At 43.7% G+C, this 22,857-nt stretch overlaps 4 non-coding genes across 4 annotated transcripts; 2 read left to right on the forward strand and 2 right to left on the reverse strand.

Annotated features, from left to right (window-relative positions):
• Window positions 1-309: 309 nt before the first annotated feature.
• Window positions 310-382, forward strand: trnav-aac (transfer RNA valine (anticodon AAC)). Its single transcript has one exon. It is a non-coding gene; the product is annotated as a tRNA-Val (tRNA).
• Window positions 383-3,276: 2,894 nt separating this feature from the next.
• trnac-gca (transfer RNA cysteine (anticodon GCA)) lies at window positions 3,277-3,359 on the reverse strand. Its single transcript is given in 2 exon segments — window positions 3,277-3,311; window positions 3,316-3,359. It is a non-coding gene; the product is annotated as a tRNA-Cys (tRNA).
• A 159-nt stretch (window positions 3,360-3,518) lies between these two features.
• On the forward strand, window positions 3,519-3,592 carry trnai-uau (transfer RNA isoleucine (anticodon UAU)). The gene has a single exon. It is a non-coding gene; the product is annotated as a tRNA-Ile (tRNA).
• Window positions 3,593-16,275: 12,683 nt separating this feature from the next.
• On the reverse strand, window positions 16,276-16,348 carry trnav-cac (transfer RNA valine (anticodon CAC)). Its single transcript has one exon. It is a non-coding gene; the product is annotated as a tRNA-Val (tRNA).
• Window positions 16,349-22,857: the final 6,509 nt, after the last annotated feature.

The following is a 22,857-nucleotide window of genomic DNA, read 5'->3' on the forward strand; positions in this document are numbered from 1 at the left end:
ATTTCAATTTTTCTAATGTGTGATTTGGCTGCAAGAAAACACTCTGTGAACAATGTCATCTGAGCATGCCTGATTCGCCATAATTTACACTGCGGTCGGATATCAGGCACATGAAAAAAAAACAGTGAAATGTTTGTGTGGGCGCGATGCTCTGGGATTCCCTGCCTGACCATCGCCACCGATCCTTCTCTGCAGCCTTCCGAAATACAGCGCAGTAAATGTATCTCTGTGAAATGAGCTCCTGGACAGTAATACGGAAATTAGTTTGGCTGAGGGGGTTTGCTCCTAGCACGGAGTATCAGGTGTTAGGTTTCCGTAGTGTAGTGGTTATCACGTTCGCCTAACACGCGAAAAATCCCCGGTTCGAAACCGGGCGGAAACATTTTGAAACCTTGTCCCCATTAAAAATGATTAAATATTAAACGATTCACATTGCTGAATAATGTGAACAAAGTCCATTTCTGCCAGCCCTGTTGTTGCAGTCCGCTGAGAGCAGGCGATTGGGGGTGAAGGCTGCTTCCAATCCTGTCTCATTCCCGGTGGGATCTGGCGGAGATTTGACAAGCCCAATCCATTCAACCAATACATGAAACGGTGTTTGAGAAACATTTATACATATAATAACATCCAGGATCCTGTCTTCAGAGTACGTGGCGCAAAGGTCTGACTCCAGATCAAAAGGCTGCGTGTTCACATCACATCGGGGTCACTGTTTCTTTCACCACTCACATGAGACTGGATAATTCCAGAATGAAGGTTTTAATTGCTTTTTCACAAAAAAAACAGAAGTTCGGTCCAAACCCTGACTCAGTATCGACCCAGTGGCAGGGGGGGGGGGAGCGCCTGATACCCTCATTTGTTTCATGCAACAAACTGACATGATTCAAAATCGACCTGCAGATGGACACACACAGAAAAAAGTCAACCACAGAAACAGACAGCAAGTACTTGCATATATATATATATATATATATATAAATATATAGTGCAGTTAACGTGGTCAGACGATTTTAGCTCGGTGAACTTTCTTCAGCTTTCTGAAATGTACTTGTCCATCCTTCATAGGTCACGGGAAATATATTTTTTGCCTTTCGAAAAAAGACGCGAAAAGCAGAGACATGTTTTGTTTTCAACACGGCTGGTGAAATGGCCGGACTATCATAAATTAGGAGTCGCCTGTGAAACATTTGAAGGCGACTACCTAAAAATCACTTAGTGCAAATTTAAAATCACGGTTACTATTTATTTAGGTCTGAAAGAAATAACAATAAACGTGTCAGTCAGCGCCCGCGGTGAGACGGTGATGAACTTGTTTGCTGCGAAGTTCACCGCTGTACTAAAGTTGACGCCGTTTAAAAGATGCGAACCCACTCAATGTAAAGGATGAGCTCATAACCAACAGGTCCCGTCATCGTCAAACACCTCCTTTCTTGTTCAATAGAGGGAGCAGAGGCGTGTACATCATCAGACGCCAGCAACTTTAAGAAATGGAACAGATAAAGGGACAGATGCAAGTTCCAAATCTTTTCAATGCAAAGTTATTTCACTTTACTTAAAGTGCCGTGAGGCTGAAAACGGGTCCCAGATGATTTGCGTTCACTCGTGACTTGTTTTCCAGTGTTTGTCCGTCAGGATTGCAATTCAATTTGTATTGGATATTGAAGATATTTCAGGATGATTGCACAACATACCACGTGTAAAGCAACCATCTTGATAACTTCAATCATCACACACTCCACATCGACGCTGCAGAGGCCCCAGCACCCCTTTCAATATTGTATTTCTTAACTCACAGTTTTCAAAAGGGAATTGGATAAACGCTTGGATGGAAACATTTTCAGGGCGAAATGGGAAACAGCAGGCGAATGGAACGAACTGGACAGCTCTTTCAGAGAGCTGGCACAGGCACGATGGGCCGAATGGCATCTGAATAGCGCTGTCTTATTCTATGATTCTAATAATAGATCATTTTCCGCCTTTCACTGAGCCTCCCTAAATGGAGCGCAGTAATCGTGTCCCTGTGAAATGAGCTCCTGAACAGTAATACGGAAATTAGCGTGACTGAGCGGTTTAAAACTCTGGTCAGGCTCCGAACAGGAAATTTCCTCTCTAGGTTTGATTAGTTTATCAATTATCTCCCCCCCTTTCGATCTTAAATGTATTTTCATATTTTGTTGATCTCTTCTTCTCCTGTCATGCCCACAATACTAGTCTCCCTGGTAAATACAATTCTGGTCACCCTATTATAGAAAGGATATTATTAAACTAGAAAGAGTGCAGAAAAGATTTACTAGGATGCTACCGGGACTTGATGGTTTGACTTATAGGGAAAGGTTAGACAGACTGGGACTTTTTTCCCTGGAGAGTAGGAGGTTAAGGGGTGATCTTATAGAAGTCTATAAAATAAAGAGGGGCAGAGATAAGGTAGATCGTCGAAATCTTTTCCCAAAGGTAGGGGAGTCTATAACGAGGGGGCATAGATTTAAGGTGAGAGGGGAGAGATACAAAAGGGTCCAGAGGGCAGTTTTTTCACTCAAAGGGTGGTGAGTGTCTGGAACGAGCTGCCAGAGTCAGTCGTAGAGGCGGGTACAATTTTGTCTTTTAAAAAGCAGTTGGACAGTTACATGGGTAAGATGGGTATAGAGGGATATGGGCCAAGTGCAGGCAATTGGGACTAGCTTAGTGGTATTAACTGGGCGACATGGACATGTTGGGCCGAAGGGCCTGTTTTCATGTTGTAACTTCTATGATTCTATGATTCTATCAAATACCGAAGCAAAGTGATTATTTAATATTTCTGCCATTTCGCTGTCATTGCCTGTGAGTTTGTCGTGTGTATCCCTTCGTGGCCCGATTCCTATCCTTGGCTGTTGATGTGTCTGGAATACTTAGCTTTTTTTGATATTCCTTTTTGCCTTTCTCATAGTTCTTTAGACTTCCCCTCTCTCCTTTATTGTCCAGTGTGGGCCTTTTTATTTAGTTTCAAATTTGCACTTATTTCTTTATTCATCCCTGGTGTGTCATTTCTGGATAGTTTGTTTTTAGTGGGATATATTTCTCCTGGACTCCATTGATCACCGTTTTAAATGTTTCCCACTGCAGTTCTATTTCTTTGTCCAGGTCATTAATATGTCAACCATTTCATCGTTCGAATCTTCTCAAGTCACATTTCCATGACAAAGCCAGTTGCTTTTGTGGGAGGTGCAAATCAACTTGGTAGAAAAATCAGCTGCAGCCCAATCCACAAAAAAAATATTTCCACGGAAAAGTAAAAAATGTCAGAAGTGGGATTCGAACCCACGCCTCCAGAAAAAACTGCAACCTGAACGCTGCGCCTTAGACCGCTCGGCCATCCTGACTACCGGGCTGTGATTTCATTCTGCATAATTTCTGCACTTTAAAGAAAAGGGGGAGCAGCCACTGTCGGTCTCTCGTGCTGCACTTGAAACAACACATTCCAAGTCCGAGCAGAGAGAGGACACCATTCATTAGCTCAATTTGTTGAGTGTAACGCTATCGGTTTCCGTAGTGTAGCGGTTATCACGTTTGCTTTATACGCAAAAAGTCCCCGGTTTGATCCCGGGCGGAATCATTATGTTGGAACTTGGTCTCCATCAACATCCAGATCGATTTTCTTCTCCTGCCATGAAGGGAGACAGTGGCTGCTCCCTTATTCTTTGTCAGCTGCATCTTTTACTTCATTAAACAGATAATTTTGAGTGAGAGAAAGCTGATCCACAGTGACGCTCTTTTCAAGTTTTATTCCCTTTTAATCTGGAAGGATATATTGTCTTTGGACAGAGTGGCTTTTGAAAGGAGTTAGTGGGGTGGGAACGACAAACCTTTTCCGCTGGTGGGGGACAGGGGAATACGAACCAACCATCCACCAAGTTCTCCCGAATTCTCCGGTTCAATGGGAAACCGACCAACAAAAGCCCTTTCATTGACCGTGGAGGTTCAGACAATTTTCTGAGAACAAAGCGCTCAATCTATTTCTCTTGTCTATTTCCCGATGTTTCCGGATACTGTCTGCATCTCTGCCCTGTTTTTATTTCACTATGTGTCCACCTGCAGGGTGGTTTTTGAACGAAGACGTGTGTTTGTCATCTGTTTGTTACATTAATTAAATGAGGACATCAGGTGCTTCCCTCCCTGACACTGGGGAACCAGAGGCAGACTTTAGCGCAGGGTCCTGTTAATTGTGAAGACGCAAACAAAACATTAATTGCGGGATTATACAAACCAGCTCTGAGGGAAAAACACTATGCCTCCAACGTGATTTAAACAGGCAACCTTCTGACCTGCAGTCAGACGCGCTACCGTTGCGCAAAGAGGCCAGACTGATACAATGGTTGTTTGTTTATATCAATGTTTATAAAGCAACGCTTTATTCATCCGATATTGGTGGAATGGGTTGGCTTTCAAATCCCCGCCCACTCCCACCGGATGTCAGGCGGCATCAGAAGTCGCCTTCACCTGTCAGGGGCATCATGGCGCTCGCTTCCATCGCCTGCTGTCAGCACTGCAGCAAATCCAATTACATTCATCCTGCGCCCAGAATTATCACATCACAGGAAAAAGATGTGGGAAACTGCTCAAGCTACATAACAGGAGGGGAAACTTCTGTGAAACACTTCGACTTTTGGAGTTTCGACTTCGATTAGAACTGCAAAAAAGAACGTGAGAAATTATAAACTATGGGTGTGATGTTTATATATAAAGTGAATGTTTGTTCGCGGATTTCTCCCGTTACTGTGGCAACTATGGGTTGTTAATCCATCAACAATAACTTCCGCTTGATTTTAGCCCGAGTGGTTACAAAATAGCAAGTTTAATAGATTGACTTACAACAGAGTTGCACTACAGCTGTCTTCAACATTACATTCAACAGTATTATTATTATAATACAACTGTTTACAGATTACATTAATGGCAAGCAATCAACACAACCTGACCTGTCTGCGAATCCTGGAATATCGGACCTGACCTTTGCGGACTGCCTGTGGCAATGGACTTCTGACTGTCCCCTATTGAGAGCTCTAACATTTGAGAAGGGAGCGTGTCCTATCTTTATACGATTCGGCTGCATTGTTCTGTACGTAAGCACCACTGATCTTAACTCATGGTCGTAAACCATCCGACTTTGCTGACTCTCAGAAACCACCAAGGATTGTTTCATGTCTCCGTGTTTATTTAGCCTTTCTCCGTCATCTGGTTTTGGATGTTTATACTAGGTTAGCACAACCTGGAGTTCAGGTGTCCAGGACACCCAAGTTTCTCTGGACATTAACATTTAATATTTTCTCACCATTTGAAAAATATTCTGTTTTTCTGATCTTCCTACCAAAGTGAATAACCTCACATTTCCCCACATTATACTCCATCTGTCACCTTCTTACGCACACATTAACCTGTCTATATCCCTTTGCAGACTCTTTGTTTCCTCCTCACAGCTTACTTTCCCATCTAGCTTTGAATCATCAGCAAACTTGGATATATCACACTCGATCCCTTCATCAAGTCTTTAAAGTCTTCCACAGGCATATAAAAATAAACGGTTAGTAAGCGGAGGGGTAAGACCGATGAGGGACCAAAAAAGGAGATCTACGCATGAAGGCATGGCTGAGGTAATAAATGAGTATTTTGCATCTGTCTTTATCGAGGAAGAAAATACTGCCCAAATCACTGTAAAAGGGGAGGTAGTTGAGATACTGGATAGGGTGAAAATTGATCAAGAGGAGATACTAGAAAGGCTGGCTGTACTTAAACTCACCTGTTACGAATAGGATGCATCCGAGGTTGCTGAGGGAAATAAGGGTTTAAATTGCAGAGGTCCTGGCCATAATCTTTCAATCCTCCTTAGATACAAGGTTTTTTGCCAGAGAACTGGAGAATTGCAGATGTTACACCCTTGTTCAAAAAAGGGTGTCAGGATAAACGCAGCAACTACTGGCCAGTCAGTTTAACCACGGTGGTGGGAAGCTTTTAGAAATGATAATCTGTGACAAAATTAATAGTCATTTGGACAAGTGTGGATTGATAATAGAAAGCCACTGTGGATTTGTTAGAGGCAAATCATGATTGAGTTTTGTGATGAGTTAACAGAGAGGGCTGATGAGGGCAATATGGTTGATGTTGTGTATATGGCCTTTCAAAAGGCGTTTGATAAAGTGCCACAAAATTGGTTGTCAAAAGGGGCGATAGTGGCTGCTTCCTTATTCTTTAAAAGCGCTTTATTTTATTTCACTCAACAGATAACTTTGAGTGAGCGAAAACTGATCCACAGTGACGCTTATTTCAAGTTTATCCCCTTTTAATCTGAAAGGATATATTGGCCTTGGAAGGAGTGCAGCTCAGATTCACCAGATTGTTACCAGGGTGCAATGCGTTAAATTATGAGAAGATGTTATATAAACTAGACTTAAAGTCACACAAGTCACACTGCAAAATGTTTTCATTTTTGATACATACATTAATGAGCTGGACTTGGGTATACAGGTTATAATTTCAAACTTTGCAGATGATACGAAACTCGGGAATGTAGTAAACATTGTGGTGGATAGTATCAGACTTCAGGAGGACATAGACAGCCTGGTGAAATGGACTTTATTAATAGAGGCATATCGTATAAAAGCAACAAAGTTATGCAAAACGTTTATAAAACACTGGTTAGGCTGCAGCTGGAGTATTGCGTTCAATTCTGGGCACCACACTTTAGGAAAGATGTCAAGGCCTTTGAGAGGGTGCAGAGGAGATTTACTAGAATGGGAACAGGGATGAGGGACTTCAATTAAGTGGCGAGAATGGAGCAGCTGTGATTATCCCCTTAGAGCAGAGAAGGTGAAGGGGAGATTTGATCGAGGTGTTCAAAATTATGAAAGGTTTTGATAGAGCAAATAAGGAGAAACTGTTTCAAGTCTCTGAGATGATTCTATTAATTACCATTAATAAACCCACAACTTTCTGTTTCGCACTAAACGAAATGCTAACAAGTTTGCCGAGTGACTGTCGAAACTACGCTAACTTTTCTGACTTTCATCCCTTCTCATTTTACGCACTATATTTTAGGAGTCTGCTTAAAAGTGTTCAGTGGTGATGAGACCAGGAATCTGGTGCTGCCGTTGTTGAATATGAAAGGATTGTTGCCCAATTACACGAGCGAAATCTCGCGCCTGGAAGTTTGTGAGGAGCAAGTTCCAGCAAATTGTTTCTGACCCGGGATTAAACCGGGAGTTTTTCGCGTGTGAGGCCAACATGATAAACATTACACCCCGAAAACTTCGACTTAGTCCAGCCCAGGTCAGATGGAAGTATTAAGGGAGAAAGTGAACTGCTGACTCCCACTTCTGGGGGATATCCCAAAGCGCTTCATGGAGTTGAAATCAAAAACATAGAAGCATAGAATCACAGGAGGCCATTCGGCCCATCGTGCCTGTGCCAGCTCTTTAAAATAAATGGTGCAATTTTAAAGAGGGTGCAGGAACAGGTACACCTGGCGGTATACGTCCACAAATCTTTGAAGGTGGCAGGACAAGTTAAATAGATTGTAAAAAAATGTATTCGGAATCGTTGACTTTATTAATAGAGGCATCGAGTACTAAAGCAAGGAACTTATGCTAAACCTTTCTAAATCACTGGTTAGGCCTCAGCAGGCCAGGTCACAATTCTGCCCACCACACTTTAGTAAGGATGTCAAGGCCTTGGAGAGGGTGCAGAGGTGATTTACTAGAATGGTGCCAGGGATGAGGGATTGCAGTGAGGTGGAGAGACTGGAGAAGCTGGGGTTGTTCTCCTTTGAGCAGAGACGGTTGAGGGGAGATTTAACAGAGGTGTTCAAAATCATGAACGGTTTTGATAGAATAAATCAGGAGAAACTATTTCCAGTGCCAGAAAGGATGGTAACCAGAGGACACAGATTTAAGGTAATTGGTAACAGAGGTGAGATGAGGAGAATTGTTTTACGCAGCGAGTTGACATGATCTGGAATGCACTGCCTGAAAGGGTGGTGGAAACAGATTGAATAATAACATTGAAAGGGGAACTGGATAAATAATTGAAGGGGAAAATTTTGTAGGGATATGGGGGAAGGGAAAGGGAGTGGGTCTAATTCGATAGCTCTTTCAAAGAGATGGCACAGGCACGATGGGCCGAATGGCCTCCCTCTGTGATGTTTTCATGCTGTGATTCTATGTTATGGAGGATTTTCTGATTCAGTGGATATTCGGGGCAGAGGACCAAGTGGGGATTGAGCTCGACGGCAAGTGTGTACATTTCGTTCAAAGGACTGAAGCCGATGGTTTCATTCTTCCCATCGTTTAGCAGCAGGAAATTACTCGGCCATGCAGGCGACATTTGTCTTCGTTCATGGGATGTGGGTGTCAATGGCAAGGTCAGCATTTATTGCCCATCCCTAATTGATCTTGAGAAGGTGCTGGTGAGCCGCCTTCGTGAACTGCACCTTTCATTGACTGTGTCATTGACATTTTCTGGATAGATAGAAACTATTTTCGCTGTTTGGGGATTCTGGGACTTGGGGGCACAGTCTGAAAATTAGAGCCAGACCTTTCAGGAGTGAGATTACAAAACTCTTCTACACACAAAGGATGGAAGAAGTTTGGAACTCTCTTCCCCTAACGGCAATTGATATTTGCTTAATTACTAATTTTAAATCTGAGATAGATAGCTTTTTGCCAACCGAAGGTATGAAGGGATATGGGCCAAAGGCAGGTATATTGAGTTCGATCACAGATCAGCCATGAACTTATCAAATGGCGGAGCGGGCTCGAGGGGCTGAATAGCCTCCTCCTGTTCCGATGGTACATTTCCCAAAGTGTATGTTCTCTCCATAGTTGTTGAATGACCGCCTTGTGTTTCCAGCATATTTTCGTTTAAAGCATGATTTTGGGATGAGCCGGTGGGCGTCAAAACGTGCCGTGGACGGAGACCGGGTTGGTTATTGCGGGAAGAGCAAATCAATTGGGCCGAAAAATCAACTGCAGCTCAAGCAACAAATAAAATAGGAGTCAGAATAATCGATGTCAGAAGTGGGATTCGAACCCACGCCTGTAAATGAAACTATGACCTTAACGCAGCGCCTTAGACCGTTGGGCCATCCTAACTGACATAGAATTGGTTCGCTCGCCATCCTTTCCACATTGACACCCCCCCCCCCCCCCCCCCCCACGGAGAAAGTTTCACTCACTCCAGTGCTTGGTAAGATAAATGCTGCTGGAAAGGCTCGGTGAGCGGGATGCCACCTCCCCGGGTTTTCCTGAGCCTATTGTCCTTTATTCCTATTTAATCACGGGAATATCCGCAACCAGGAGCTAAAAAGGATTAAAAGCTGAATGACAGAGAAAGGGAAATCCACGTTAAATCTGATAACATTGCAAACAGGGTTCTTTGCTTGTCTGGTGGTTAGGATTCGGCGTTCTTATCTCTGTAACCCGGGTACGATTCTGATTTCTCGTCAGGGAAGCAGCTATTGAACACTTGTTATATTAATCGCATGTAAGAAAAATAACAATCGTTGTTTTATTCACCATTGATTAACCGATAATGTTATTTTGCAGAATGAAGGGCGACTGAGTGAAGTTGGAAAACGTTAATAATTTCTTTTGTGCGATGAACTTTTTATCCCTTCTCATTTTACACATTGTATTTTTAAGGGCTCGGTTTAAAATATTCAGTGCTCGTGAGACCACGAATTTGTGTTAAATTGAACAAAACCGGCATTTTCACAGAGGGTTCATTTGCTGTTCCTGTTAAATCACTGTTGCACCATAGTTAAAGATACAAACTGAGTGAGACTGGCACGAGCTGATGTTTAACACAAAGACAGCGGTGCAGTGCGGGAATCAAAGACCAAAATGTGAACTTCTGCAAGAAAATGGATTAATATTTAGTTATTTGGACATAATTCTTACAGAGAAGGAGAGACCAGACATTCGGAGGAAAGGTCAAATGAGCCATTTGGTGTAAAGTTTGTAATTCTAGTTTATATTAAATAAATCAGTGTAAAATTGGACTCAATCTGAATGTAGTTCTGATCTGGGATTTGGTTTATTTCTCCATTATTCATATTTTTCTGTAATCTGAAACAATAACAGTATTTGTAACAGTAACAGATCAGGAGAGTGCTGCGGGACCCTGTCCAGTTTCGTAACACAGCAGAAGTGGTAAGAGTACATTGTGATTTATTACAGAATCCAGCAGCTCACTGGGAAAGTTACACATGGTACAGATGGAGGAGCAAAAAGGTGCAAAGTGATTTCACGCTTTAATTTGGGGCAATTACTTTTTATCTCCACAAGGTTTAATTTAAAATTTAAATAATTGGCTCTTTATCCTAAAGAAACTTCAGGCACAAACCATGGCTTTATGAACAAAACAATAATTTATTATTATTAATGCACTAGAAAATTTACATTAGAATTTAATCAACACGTTGGATTTATGCCCGATTTCGAATTGCTTTCACACCAATAAAACAACATACTCTGAATTCCCAAAATGCATAACCGTTTGCAAATCCAATGTCTATCTTAGACGAAGCCCATAACGAAAGTGATATCCTTATGGTTGGCTCAAGCTTGCCAGGAAGACACCAGGTACATTGATGGACACCGTTGCACTGTAGCCTGATTTTCTCTTGTATCCAGGTCATCTGCTTCACAGGCAATCTGTAAACCTGCATTGAGGCATTAGCTGGGAGGTCATGACCAGTCATGATGATTCCAGGTGAGATTGTGTTGCTAGGAAGTGAAAGGTGAGGTTGCAGCAGGAATGGTGGATCTGTGTCTCCCTCCATTCAACTTCTATCCGGCTTATAAAAACCTTTTAAACTCAGAATCACACCTCTGAGACAGTGGTTATCAACACTAGGTTCCTACAAATACAACCCATGATTGATTGACACTTCACTTGTTTTCTCTCAGTGTCCACCACGTAACCAAGTCAAGTCTGCAGGAGTTCAAACGACCTCTAGACCCCCTGGAATCGTTATTATTGGCATGGTGATCTATCCTCTCCTGTGTTTGCCTTTCACAACGTGACATAAATAGTTCTTTTAACAGCTCTTCCACCTTTTAATCGTCCTTTCCCTTCAGACATGCTGAAGCCGATTTAGACTCAGGCTTTCGTTTATCAGATGATTTTTTACCACACAGAGCAGCTGGGAAACTCCTGCAGTAAGTAATGGTCAGGGTCAGGTACACAAGGCTGAGTGACTTTATTGTGCAGCCTCCAGGCATCACCTCTCTCTTTGTTTCTCTCTGTGGATCTACTTTTTCCTTTCCCTTCCTTTTATCTGTCTCTTCCTCCTTCCCTTTTCATCTGTCTTTATATCATTCTATTTGTTTCTCACTCTCTCCAACTCTACTTCTGTCCACTTCTTTCTCTCTGTTTCTAATTGACTTCTCGAACTCTTCTTTGAATCTGTTTCTGTATTTCATTCCATCTTTCTCAGTCTCTGTTTTAATCTTTGTGTGTCTCCCTCTCGCCTGTTCTCTGTTTTCTCCCTGCTTTCTGTTCCTCTTTCTCTCTTCCTCTTTCTCGTTTTATGTCTGACACTCTCCTGCTCTGACTCTCTCTCAGTCTCTAGTTATTTTGAATTGATTTCTTCTGTCTATTTACCTCTCCACTCCTATTTCTCTGTAATTATTTGGCAGTGTCTCTCTCTCATTATATATATATATATATATATATATATACTTTCTTTCTCTCTTTATTTTCCTCTCTTGTCTTAATAACCTACTCTTTATTTCTCTCCATCTCTGAGTAACTCTGTCTCTGCCCCTCTTTATTTCTGCACTTTTCTAATTGCTACATTTATTTTGTCCTTGTGTTCTCTCTCCCTCTGTCCCTCTGTCTGTCTCTCGTCTCTCTCCCATTGTCTCTCTGCCTGTCTCTGTCTCTCACTCTCTCTGTCTCCCTCTCTCTCTGCTCTCTCTGTCTCTCCCTCTCTCTCTCTGTCTCTCTCTCCCTGCCTCTCTTGTTGTCTTTCTCTTGGTCTCTCTCTCTGTCTCTCACTCCTTGCCTCTCTCTTTGTCTCTTTCTCGGTCTCTCTCTCACTGTCTCTCTCTCTATCTATCTCTCTCTTTCCCTCGCTTCCCTCTCTCTATATCTCCCTCTCTGTCTCTCAGCCTCTCCGTCTTTCTCTCCCTCTCTCTCGCCCACTCTCTCTCCCTCTCTCACCCTCTTCATCTCTCTTCCCCCTTGTCTCTCTTCCTCTGTCACTCTCTCTGTCTCTATCCACCTCCCTCTTTGTCTCTGGCTTTCCGTCTCTCATTCTCTCTGTCTCCCTCTGTCTGTCTCTCTCTGTCTCTGCCTAATTGCCTCTCCCTTTCACTCCCTCTTTCTCGCTTCCTCACTCCCTCTTTCTCTCTCTCTCTCTCTGCCTCCAGCTCTCCGCCTCCCCCCCTCTCTCTCTGTCCATCTCTCTCTCTGCCTCTCACGCTCTCTCTCTCTCTCTGTCTCCCGCTCGCCCCCTCCTTCTCTCTATGTCTCTCTCTCTCTTTGTCTCTGTCTCCCTCCCTCTCTCCCTTCCTCTCTGCCTCTGTCTCATCATTTATGTGGAGTACACACATTCTAATCAGGACCACAGAAGTGACTTTGATTTCCAGATTTGCCTATTTTTCCTTGCGGTCAGTTAATTAAAGTCCAGCTGAGCTCTTTCGTGCCGCCATTTTGAGCAACAATTCACGTGTCATCTGCAAAGCAAATCCTACCTCAATCGGTCAGATTATCAATAAAATATAATTTCAGATTCAGATTTAGGATCATTCCAGGGCTCTGTGCTGCTAATATAAAATGTACGTTCCATCCCCCGGGAAGTGTAGGAGATGGAGTATGTAATGGGATTTAGTTCTAGTGCTTGAAACCCTTCAGCTCTTTCTATGATTTCACTAATTTAACAATTAGATTGATTGGGTATTTCACCGCGTTCTTCATCTCCTCTCTGAATTTATTCTGGGTCAGGACATAAATACACGTGTTTGTGCAGGAACTGAGAAGCTGCAGCATCTTTGATGTGTGTTCTGTGAGAACAACAGAGTCAGTGTTGGAGTAATAATACCGAATGTCTGCAATTCGCACACAAATATAAAAGACAACCCGTGTCAGCCACAACAGTATAAAACTGCCCGATATACTGAAGGGTAAAATGATGGATTTCTTTCGGTTCTCCATCTCTGGATCACTCCGATTCTCTCCATTGCTGCGGCCCCGGAGTCCCCTGCGGACTCGACTGGACACTAAAATACGCCTGACCGTCAGAACATTGAGCAGCAAAATCAGACAGAACGGGACACAAGGGGTTAGAATGAGGTGAAACATCTCAAATGCGGCCCATGCGGGGGAAGAACGGAAGCTCGGTTTACTCACACAACCCCAGGGAACATTATCAATTACATAGTAAGGTTCATATGTAAAGTACCAGGGGACATTCACCGAACAGCCCAGCACACTCACTGTTCCCAGAACCACAGCCGCCGTTCTCTCGGTGCAATATTTAATTTTCAGCTTCTCACAACAAATGGCAACAAATCGATCAAAGGTGAAAGTGACTGTGAACCAGACAGAAACACCCGTGGCTGCATTACTCAAGGAGGCAATAAAACTACACACTGGAGTAATGAGCAGGAATGAAACTCCGAAATACATCATACCAATCCAATTCAATATCACACCAATGATAACAACCATGAGATCGCCCACTGCCATTCCAACGAGGTAGACACTGATACATTTGGAGAGACCGCACTTTCCTCGGGACAGGATCACAATCGCCACCAAGTTAACTGTAAGAGAGGGAAAATGAAGCAGAGAAATTACTGATCAGACCTGGAGCCAAAGCAGCAGTTTGAGAGGATCTGGGGTGAAATTTCCAGCATTTTCAGAGAGATGTTTTTAAACACAATGACCAATAATGAATTGGGAGATGGATACAGAAAGTGAATAAAGTGAACACTGGATCCACTGGAAGGGTTGAGTGAGGGCGCAGTGCGGGTGGGGAAGGGAGAAGGGGTTTTACACACCGGGAATCCAGCGGATTAAAGACGGGTTTGGGCTCCAGACGGACGGTGAAAGAGAGCGAAGGGTCGGGAAGGTGAGGGGACAGGGGGAGGTGCATCTGGTTTGTTGCTCTGGGTTAAGAGAGCCGACCGGGGTGGCACTAATCGAGAAAGTCAGCTGAAGACCGAGCCAGTGAGTGAGATTGGGAGGGAGACAAGGAAAAGGACATGCAGGAGCTGGAGGAAAGTCAGGAGCAGATAGTTTGGGAAAGTGGACAAACTGAAGAAACGGATGAGGAGACAAAGGATTCAATGCGGTGGGAGGAGAGGCTGGAATTCGGAGGGAGAGACTGCAGCAGAGTGTTAGAGGAAATCTAATCTATTGGTCCCACCAACACAATCCAACCAATACATTCAACTGTTCATTTATGTGGTTATTGGTGTCAGGGAACCTGTGTTGGGTATAAAATGTGTTCATTCAATTAAAATTAAATTAAAAAGTATCAACAAACTCAACCTCGTTGTTTATTGAAGTCAGCAGAGCTTTAAAAATACAGTATCCCAATATTTCATCACGATGAAGAAATTACTGATTCTATTCTTGAATTTTAATGATGTTTAGTGTTAAAGTGGAAAACAAGGAACATTCACAAAAACAGACTGAGGACCTGACAGCGATATAAACACGAGGAGCGAGTCCGACAATAAAAACTCACCCAATCTGACCGCATCATAATAACACCTTCAAATCACATTTTCTCTGTTTAATTGTACTGGAAGTTTCAGCAGTTCATTCTGATGAATTATTCACACCACAGCCTCTCGCTTTCCCTCTCAGTCGCCCTCTCTATCACTCACTCTACTCTCAATCTCAAGTCCATTTTCATATCCGATTAAATCCTATCATCCTGTGCCTGCATTCTGTTCACCAGCCCCGTGTTCCACCGATCATAAGAACATAAGAAATAGGAGCAGGAGTAGGCCAATCGGCCCCTCAAGCCTGCTCCGCCATTCAACAAGATCATGGCTGATCTGATCCTAACCTCAAATTTAAATTCATGTCCAATTTCCTGCCCGCTCCACGTAACCCCTAATTCCCTTTACTTCGAGGAAATTGTCTATTTCTGTTTTAAATTTATTTAATGAAGTAGCTTCCACAGCTTCCTGAGGCAGCAAATTCCACAGACCTACTACCCTCTGAGTGAAGAAGTTTCTCCTCATCTCAGTTTTGAAAGAGCAGCCCCTTATTCTAAGATTATGCCCCCTAGTTCTAGTTTCACCCATCCTTGGGAACATCCTTACCGCATCCACCCGATCAAGCCCCTTCACAATCTTATATGTTTCAATAAGATCGCCTCTCCTTCTTCTGAACTCCAATGAGTAGAGTCCCAATCTACTCAACCTCTCCTCCTTTGTCCACCCCCTCTTCCCCGGGATTAACCGAGTGAACCTTCTTTGTACTGCCTCGAGAGCAAGTATGTCTTTTCTTAAGTATGGACACCAAAACTGTATGCAGTATTACAGTTTTACCCACTCACATAATCTCCCAATATCCTGGGAATGCTTGGTGATTTTGTTTGGTTGGAGAATGCTTGAAATCAGATTGTTATTTTTAAAAGATTCGAAATGATTTTTAACTTGTACAGTTTGAACAAGATCATTATTCCCCGATCAATAAAATGTCTGTGTTTTTCAGATAGCGGCGACAGTTCAGAGATAGTTGCCTTTTTGTCTACTTTAATGAAGTGAAATTTTGCTGATTTAAAATCAGCTGTATTTCTTAGCTTGAAAAAGCAGCTCCTCTGTTGGTGAGGCTTCATTCCCAATGTATCAGTGTTTCCGCTTATCCTGATATCAGTGCAACATTTGAAGGGTTCCAGCCCACTCGTTCGATCCAGTGCCGAATAGTGCTTGCTCTTCAGAGGGTGCCGCGGCTCCGGTTCGATTCCCGGTCAGAAAAGCAACTTTTGAACACTTGTTATATTAGTCGCATGAACTAATTGAAAGGCTGTGGCAAGAAAAAAAAACGATCATTGTTTTCATCACCATTAATTAACCGATAACGTTATTTTGCAGAAAGACGACTGAGGGAAGTTTGAAATCATTTCTTTTGTGCGATGAACTTTTTATCCCTTCTCATTTTACACACTGTATTTTGAAGGGCTCGGTTTAAAATGTTCAGTGCTCGTGAGACCACGAATTTGTGTTAAATTTAACAGGACCGGCTCTTTCACAGATGAAAAAAACATCTGCCCCAACATAATGTTTCCACCCGGGATCAAACCGGGGACCTTTCGCGTGTGAGGCGAACGTGATAACCACTACACTACGGAAACCTTTGCTTTGGTGGTGAGCCAGAAATTAGAATGACGGCATTGATTCTCTTTCATAACTGTTCAATTGATCGAAGTTGCACAAGTCACAAAAGAAAAATGTTCATTTCAAAGTTATTAAACTCCCAAATGTGGCCTTGTTTTGACAGGTGTGGGACCTGGCATCACAGCATCAATAAAGCATATTCTCAACATTTCCATTGGGAACAGGAGGAGGCCATTTCGCCCCTTGAACCTGTTCCACCCTTCAATTAGATCAGAGATCATCTGAACCGCAAATCCATTTACCCGTCTTTGCTCCCTATCTCTCGATACCCTCACCCAACAAAAATCTATCGATCTCAGTCTTGAAAGCTTCAATTGAACCCCAGCATCCACAGTCTTTTGGGGGACAGAGTTCCAGACTTCTACTGCCCTTTGTGTAAAAAAGTGCTTCCTGATTTCGAACCTGAATGGCATGGTTCTAATTTTAAGGTTCTGTCCCCCTCGTTCTTGATTCCCCAGAGGAAATTGATTCTCTCTCTCTTTATTCTATCGACTCATTTAAACATGTTAAACACCTCGCTCAGACCGCCCCTCAATCTTCGGTACTCGAGGGAATACGAGCCCAGTCCATGCAGCCTGTCCTCATAGTTTAACCTTTTTTACCGCGGTAACATTCTGGTGAATCTGCTCTGCACTCCCTCCAAGGCCAATCTATCCTTCCTGAGGTGCAGTGTCCAAAACTGAACGCAGTTACTCCAGACGCAGTCTAACCAGAGCTTTATATAACTGGAACATAACTTCCACTTCTTTATATTCCAGCCCCCTGAGATAAAGGCTAACACTCCGTTCGCCTTTTAAATTATTTTTGGACCCGTCCGTTAGCTTTTACTGATTTATGTAAATGAACCGTTAATTCTCTCTGCTTCTCCACAGTTCCGAGCTTCTTACCATTTGGAAAATACCCTGACCATAGGTCCAAAGTGGATTAGCCCACATTGGACTCCATCTGCCATAGTTTTGCCCACTCACTAAATTTATCAATGTCCCTTTGCAACTTTCCACTCGCATCCACACTACTCACTGTACCACCTAACTGAGTCTCATCAGCAAACTTGGATATACGACTCTCTGTTCCTTCATCTAAGTCATTGATAAATATGGTGACAAGCTGAGACCCCAGTTACAGATCCCTGGGAGACACCACTAGTCGCATCCTGCCAATTGGAGTATGTGCCCATTATCCCTACTCTCTGTCTCCTATCTCCTAACCAATTCTCTACCCATGCCAATACATTGCCTCAAGTTCCATGCGCTTTCATTTTTGCCAACAGTCTCTTGTGTGGAACCTTATCAAATGCCTGTCGGAATTCCATATAAATAACATCATAGGAACATAGGAACAGGAGTAGGACGTTCAGCCCCTCGTTCCTGCTCCGCCATTTGATAAGATCATGGCTGATCTGTGATCTAACTCCATAAACCCGCCTTTGGCCCATATCCCTTAATACCTTTGATTGCCAAAAAGCTATCAATCTCACATCTAAATTTAGCAATTGAGCTGGTATCAATTGCCATTTGCGGAAGAGAGTTCCAAACTTCTACCACCCTTTGTGTGTAGAAATGTTTTCTAATCTCGCTCCTGAAAGGTTCGGCTCTAATTTTTAGACAAAATGGTGGCAAGTTCGCCCGACATCTTGGACAAAATGGCAGCAAGTCTGGCAATCATCTTGGACAAATTGGCCGCAAGTCCTTCACGGCTGTTCGACAGGAACAGAAGGAGGCCATTGAGCTCCTCAAGCCTTTAATATGGGAACTGAAGGCCATTCAGCCTCTGAAGGCTGTTACACAGGAAAAGGAGGAGGCCATTCAGCCCCTCAAGCGCGTTACATCGTTACTGGAGGCCGATCATCCCCTCAAGCCTGTTACATAGAATCAGGAGGAGGCCATTCAGCCCTCTGAGCCTGTTATACAGGAACTTGAGGCCAATCAACCCCTCAAGCCTGTCAAATATCAAAAGGAGGAGGCCATTTAGCCTTTCGAGCCTGTTATCTGGGAACTGAAGGCCATTCAGCCCTTCGAGCCTGTTATATAGGAACTAGACGCCAATCAACCCTTCAAGCCTGTAAGATAGCAACAGGAGGAGGCCATTCAGCCCCTCGAGCACCTTAGACTAGATCTGTTAGCCAATCAGCACCTCAAGCCTGTAACACAGGAACAGCAGCAGACCATTCAGCCCCTCGAGCGTGTTATACGGGAATTGAAGGCAATTCAGCCCCTCGAGCCCGAAACATCAGACCTGGAGGCCAATCAGCCTCTCAAGCCTGTTAGATAGGAACAGCAGCAGGCCATTCAGCCCCACGAGCGTGTTCCACGGGAACTGAAGGCCATTCAGCACCTCGAGCCGATTACACTGGAATAGGACTCGGCCATTAAGCCCCTCGAGCTCGTTGCACTTGAACAGAGGAAGCCATTCAGCCCTTCGAGACTGTTATACAGGATCTGGACGCTATTCAGCCTGTCGCGCATGTTACATAGGAACAAGAGGAGTCCATTCAGCCCCTCGAGCATGATAATATAGGAAGAAGATGAGAACATTCAGCCCATCGAGCATGTTACATAGGAACAAGAGAAGTCCATTCAGCCACACGAGCCTGTTACATAGGAACAGGAGTAGACAATTCAGCTCCTCAACCTGTTCTGCCATTCAATTAGATCATGGCTGATCAGTATGTTAACTCCATCTACCCGCCTTGGTTCCTTAATCATCAATACCCTTGACTAATAAAAATCTATCAATCTCCGTTTTGAAATTTCGGATTGACCCCCAGCCTCAACAGACTTTTGTGGGAGAGAGTTCCAGATTTCTACGACCCTTTGTGTGAAGAAGTGCTTCCTGACATCACCCCTGGACGGCCGAGCTCCAATTTTAAGGTTATGGCCTTTTGTTCTGGACTCCCCCAACAGAGGAAGTAGTTTCTCTCTATCTACCCTATCAAATCCTTTCATCATCTTAAACACCTCAATTCAATCACGCCTTAATCTTCTTTATTCAGGGGAATACAAGGCTAGTCCATGCAACCTGTCCTCATAATTTAACCCCTTTTAGCCACGAGATCATTCTGGTGAATCTGCGCTGCAGCCCTTCCATTGGCAATATATCCTTCCTGAGTTGCAGTGCCCAGAACTGAATGCGGTCCTCCAGATGTGGTCTAACCAGAGCTCTGTACAGCTGGAACATTACTTCCACCCCTTTATATTCCAGCCCTCTTGAAATAAAGGCCGACATTCCATTAGCCTTTTTAATTATTTTTGTAACTGTCCACTAGCTTTTAATCATCTCTGTGCTTGGACCCTTAAATCGCTCTGCTCCTCCACAGTTCCGAGCTCCTCACCATTTAGAAAATTCTCTGATCTATCTTTCTTAGATCCGAAGTGGATGACCTCACATTTCCCCACATTGAACTCCATTTGCCACAGTTTTGCCCACTCATAATCTCTCAATGTCCTGGGAATTCTTGGTGCCTTTGTTTGGTTGGACAATGCTTTAAATCAGTTCATTATTTTAAAAAGATCACAATTGATTTTTATTTTGTACAGTTTGAACAAGACCATTATTCCCCGATCAGTAAAATATCTATGTTTTTGAGAGAGTGGCGACAGTTCAGAGATAGTTGCCTTTTTGTCTACTTTAATGAAGTGGATGTTTGCTGATTTAAAATCAGCTGTATTTCTAAGCTTGAAAAAGCAGCTCCTCTGTTAGGTGAGGCTTCACTCCCAATGTCTCAGTGTTTCCGCTTGTCCTGATATCAATGTAACATTTGAAGGGCGCCAGGTAATGAACAGTGAAACCCCTTCAGATTATCTCAGCCCACTCGTTCTATCCAGTGCCTAATAGTGCCTGCTCTTCAGAGGGAGACAGATTCACACTACACTAGAGCTTGTTTTAGACTTTAACTGCCAAACAAATTGATGAAACAATAAGAGAACAAACAAAATAGTAGCAGTAAGACAACAGTTTTACTGTAAAGCTCAACCAGATCCTTAATGGAAAAGAAAATAATAAATAATTCACAAATACTATACGAAACTGTGACCGAACTTTCGAACATCCTGGTTCTTTGTTGTCTTTTTATCACAAACTATGGAAGCTGTCGACTTGATTAACATTCTCAGAGATTCCAAACAGACTCACCAGTTTGAAAAAGACAAGGTGAAAAATGGCTTCAAAACAGTGACTGGGAGCCAGTCATTTTAAGCAATGGTTTGTTTAATTCAAAAGAAGCTGCCAATCAAAACTGTACGAGAGGAAATGACCCCGGAGGTTTGAATCTGAATCAAATGTTTGACTTTGTGAGATCCAGCCTGACTTTAATCGGTGCAGCCTGCCTTTAAGAGGTGCAGCCTGCCTTTCAGAGGTTCAGCCTGCCTTTAAGAGGTGCAGCCTGCCTTTCAGATGTTCAGCCTGCCTTTGAGAGGTATGGGCTGCCTTTAAGAGGTGCGTGCTGCCTTTCAGAGGTTCAGCCTGCCTTTAAGAGGTACGGGCTGCCTTTCAGAGGTTCAACCTGCCTTTAAGAGGTGCAGCCTGACTTTAATCGGTGCAGCCTGCCTTTAATCGGTGCAGCCTGCCTTTAAGAGGTGCAGCCTGACTTTAATCGGTGCAGCCTGCCTTTAAGAGGTGCAGCCTGACTTTAATCGGTACAGGCTGCCTTTAATCGGTGCAGCCTGCCTTTAAGAGGTGCAACCTGCCTTTATGAGGTGCAGCCTGCCTTTAAGAGGTGCCGGCTGCCTTTCAGAGGTGCAGCCTGCCTTTAAGAGGTGCGGGCTGCCTTTAAGAGGTGCAGCCTGCCTTTCAGAGGTGCGGCCTGCCTTTCAGAGGTGCGGCCTGCCTTGAAGAGGTGCGGGCTGCCTTTTCGAGGCGCTCACCACTCACGCAATATCAGGGCCCCCCTGCTGGTGAGAAGCCGCTCAACAGCACAGCCAGGCCTGACTGCTCGCAGGAATCAGGTAAATCACCAGGCAGCAACAATCTCACGGACTGTCTGCATCTCAATGACCGGGTGCAGGTTAATCACTCGGGGGTTAATCGCCCCCCGCGCCCGGATTCGGGGGTTATCGAATTTAACCCCGTACATTTCTTTATATATATTTTACATAGAATACAGCACGGCACAGAAACAGGCCATTCAGCCCATCTGGGTAAAGAAATTCCCCTGAATTTCTTATTTGACAACAACAACAAATTGTTGAATATATGGTATAATATAATATATAATAGAATTATACAGTTACATATATTTTACATTGAATGTACAGTACAACAGAGTATAGTACAGAGGCCATTCAGCCCGATTTCTATTTCTATTTTACAACATTTGCTTGTATATATAAAATATTTATCTTTTGAGATATATATATATATATATAGCATTGAATACTGCACGGCACAGAAAGAGGCCATTCGGCCCATCTGTGTAAGGAAGTCTCTCCGGGATTCCCTGTTTTCCCACAACATCATAACAACATTATCTATATTTGTATACTACATAGAATTACATCGAATGTACAGCAGAGAAACAGAGGTCATTCGGCCCAACTGGGTAAATAAATATCCCATAGAGTCCCCACAGTGATTATTGATCCCACAGTGCACCCAGTGATAGTGCCCTATTGATCCACAGTGTCATAGTGATCCACAGTGCACCCAGTGATCGCAGAGTGACCCAGTGACCCCCACAGTGCACCCAGTGTTACTGCCCCAGTCTTGCACAGCGTCCGAGTGATCCACATTGTCCCAGTAATCCGCAGAGAACCCAGTGATCGCACAGTGATCGCAGAGTGACCCAGTGATCCCACAGTACACCCAGTGATAGTGCCCCATTGATCCACAGTGTCCCAGTGATCCACAGTGCACCCAGTGATCGCACAGTGATCGCAGAGTGACCCAGTGACCCCCACAGTACACCCAGTGTTATGCCACAATCATGCACAGTATCCCAGTGATCCACATTGTCCCAGTGATCCACATTGAACCCAGTGATCCCACAGTGATCGCAGAGTGACCCAGTGATCCTCCTGCACACCCAGTGATAATGTCACAGTGCTCCCAAAGTGATCCCAGTGATCCCACAGTGCACCCAGAGGTCCCAGTATCCAAACTGAATTTGTGTAAATGTTTGAGAGACTTTCATGTGTATATAAAATAAGATATATATATATGTATATATATGTGTATATAATATTTCTATATTACATAGAATGGGTAAAGTAGTTTCTCCTGTCACCCCATGAAGCTGAAACAAAATGGCCGCCAGTGCCCCAGTGAACCTGCAGTATCCCAGTGATCCCACAGCAACCCGTGATCCCACAGTGCTCCCAGTGATCCCACAGTGACCCAGGCAAAACTCACGTGAGCCACATTGAATGCAGCCTGGGATGAAGGCCTCGGTCAGTTCCCTGTGGAGAGAAAGCTTCTTGTCCAAGGATTCCTCCTCCTCCCAAAAATTCTCTTTCCACATCTTCATGTTACA

This window comes from Heptranchias perlo, unplaced genomic scaffold (assembly GCF_035084215.1).
Source record: "Heptranchias perlo isolate sHepPer1 unplaced genomic scaffold, sHepPer1.hap1 HAP1_SCAFFOLD_50, whole genome shotgun sequence".
In the NCBI taxonomy this organism is placed as follows: domain Eukaryota; kingdom Metazoa; phylum Chordata; class Chondrichthyes; order Hexanchiformes; family Hexanchidae; genus Heptranchias; species Heptranchias perlo.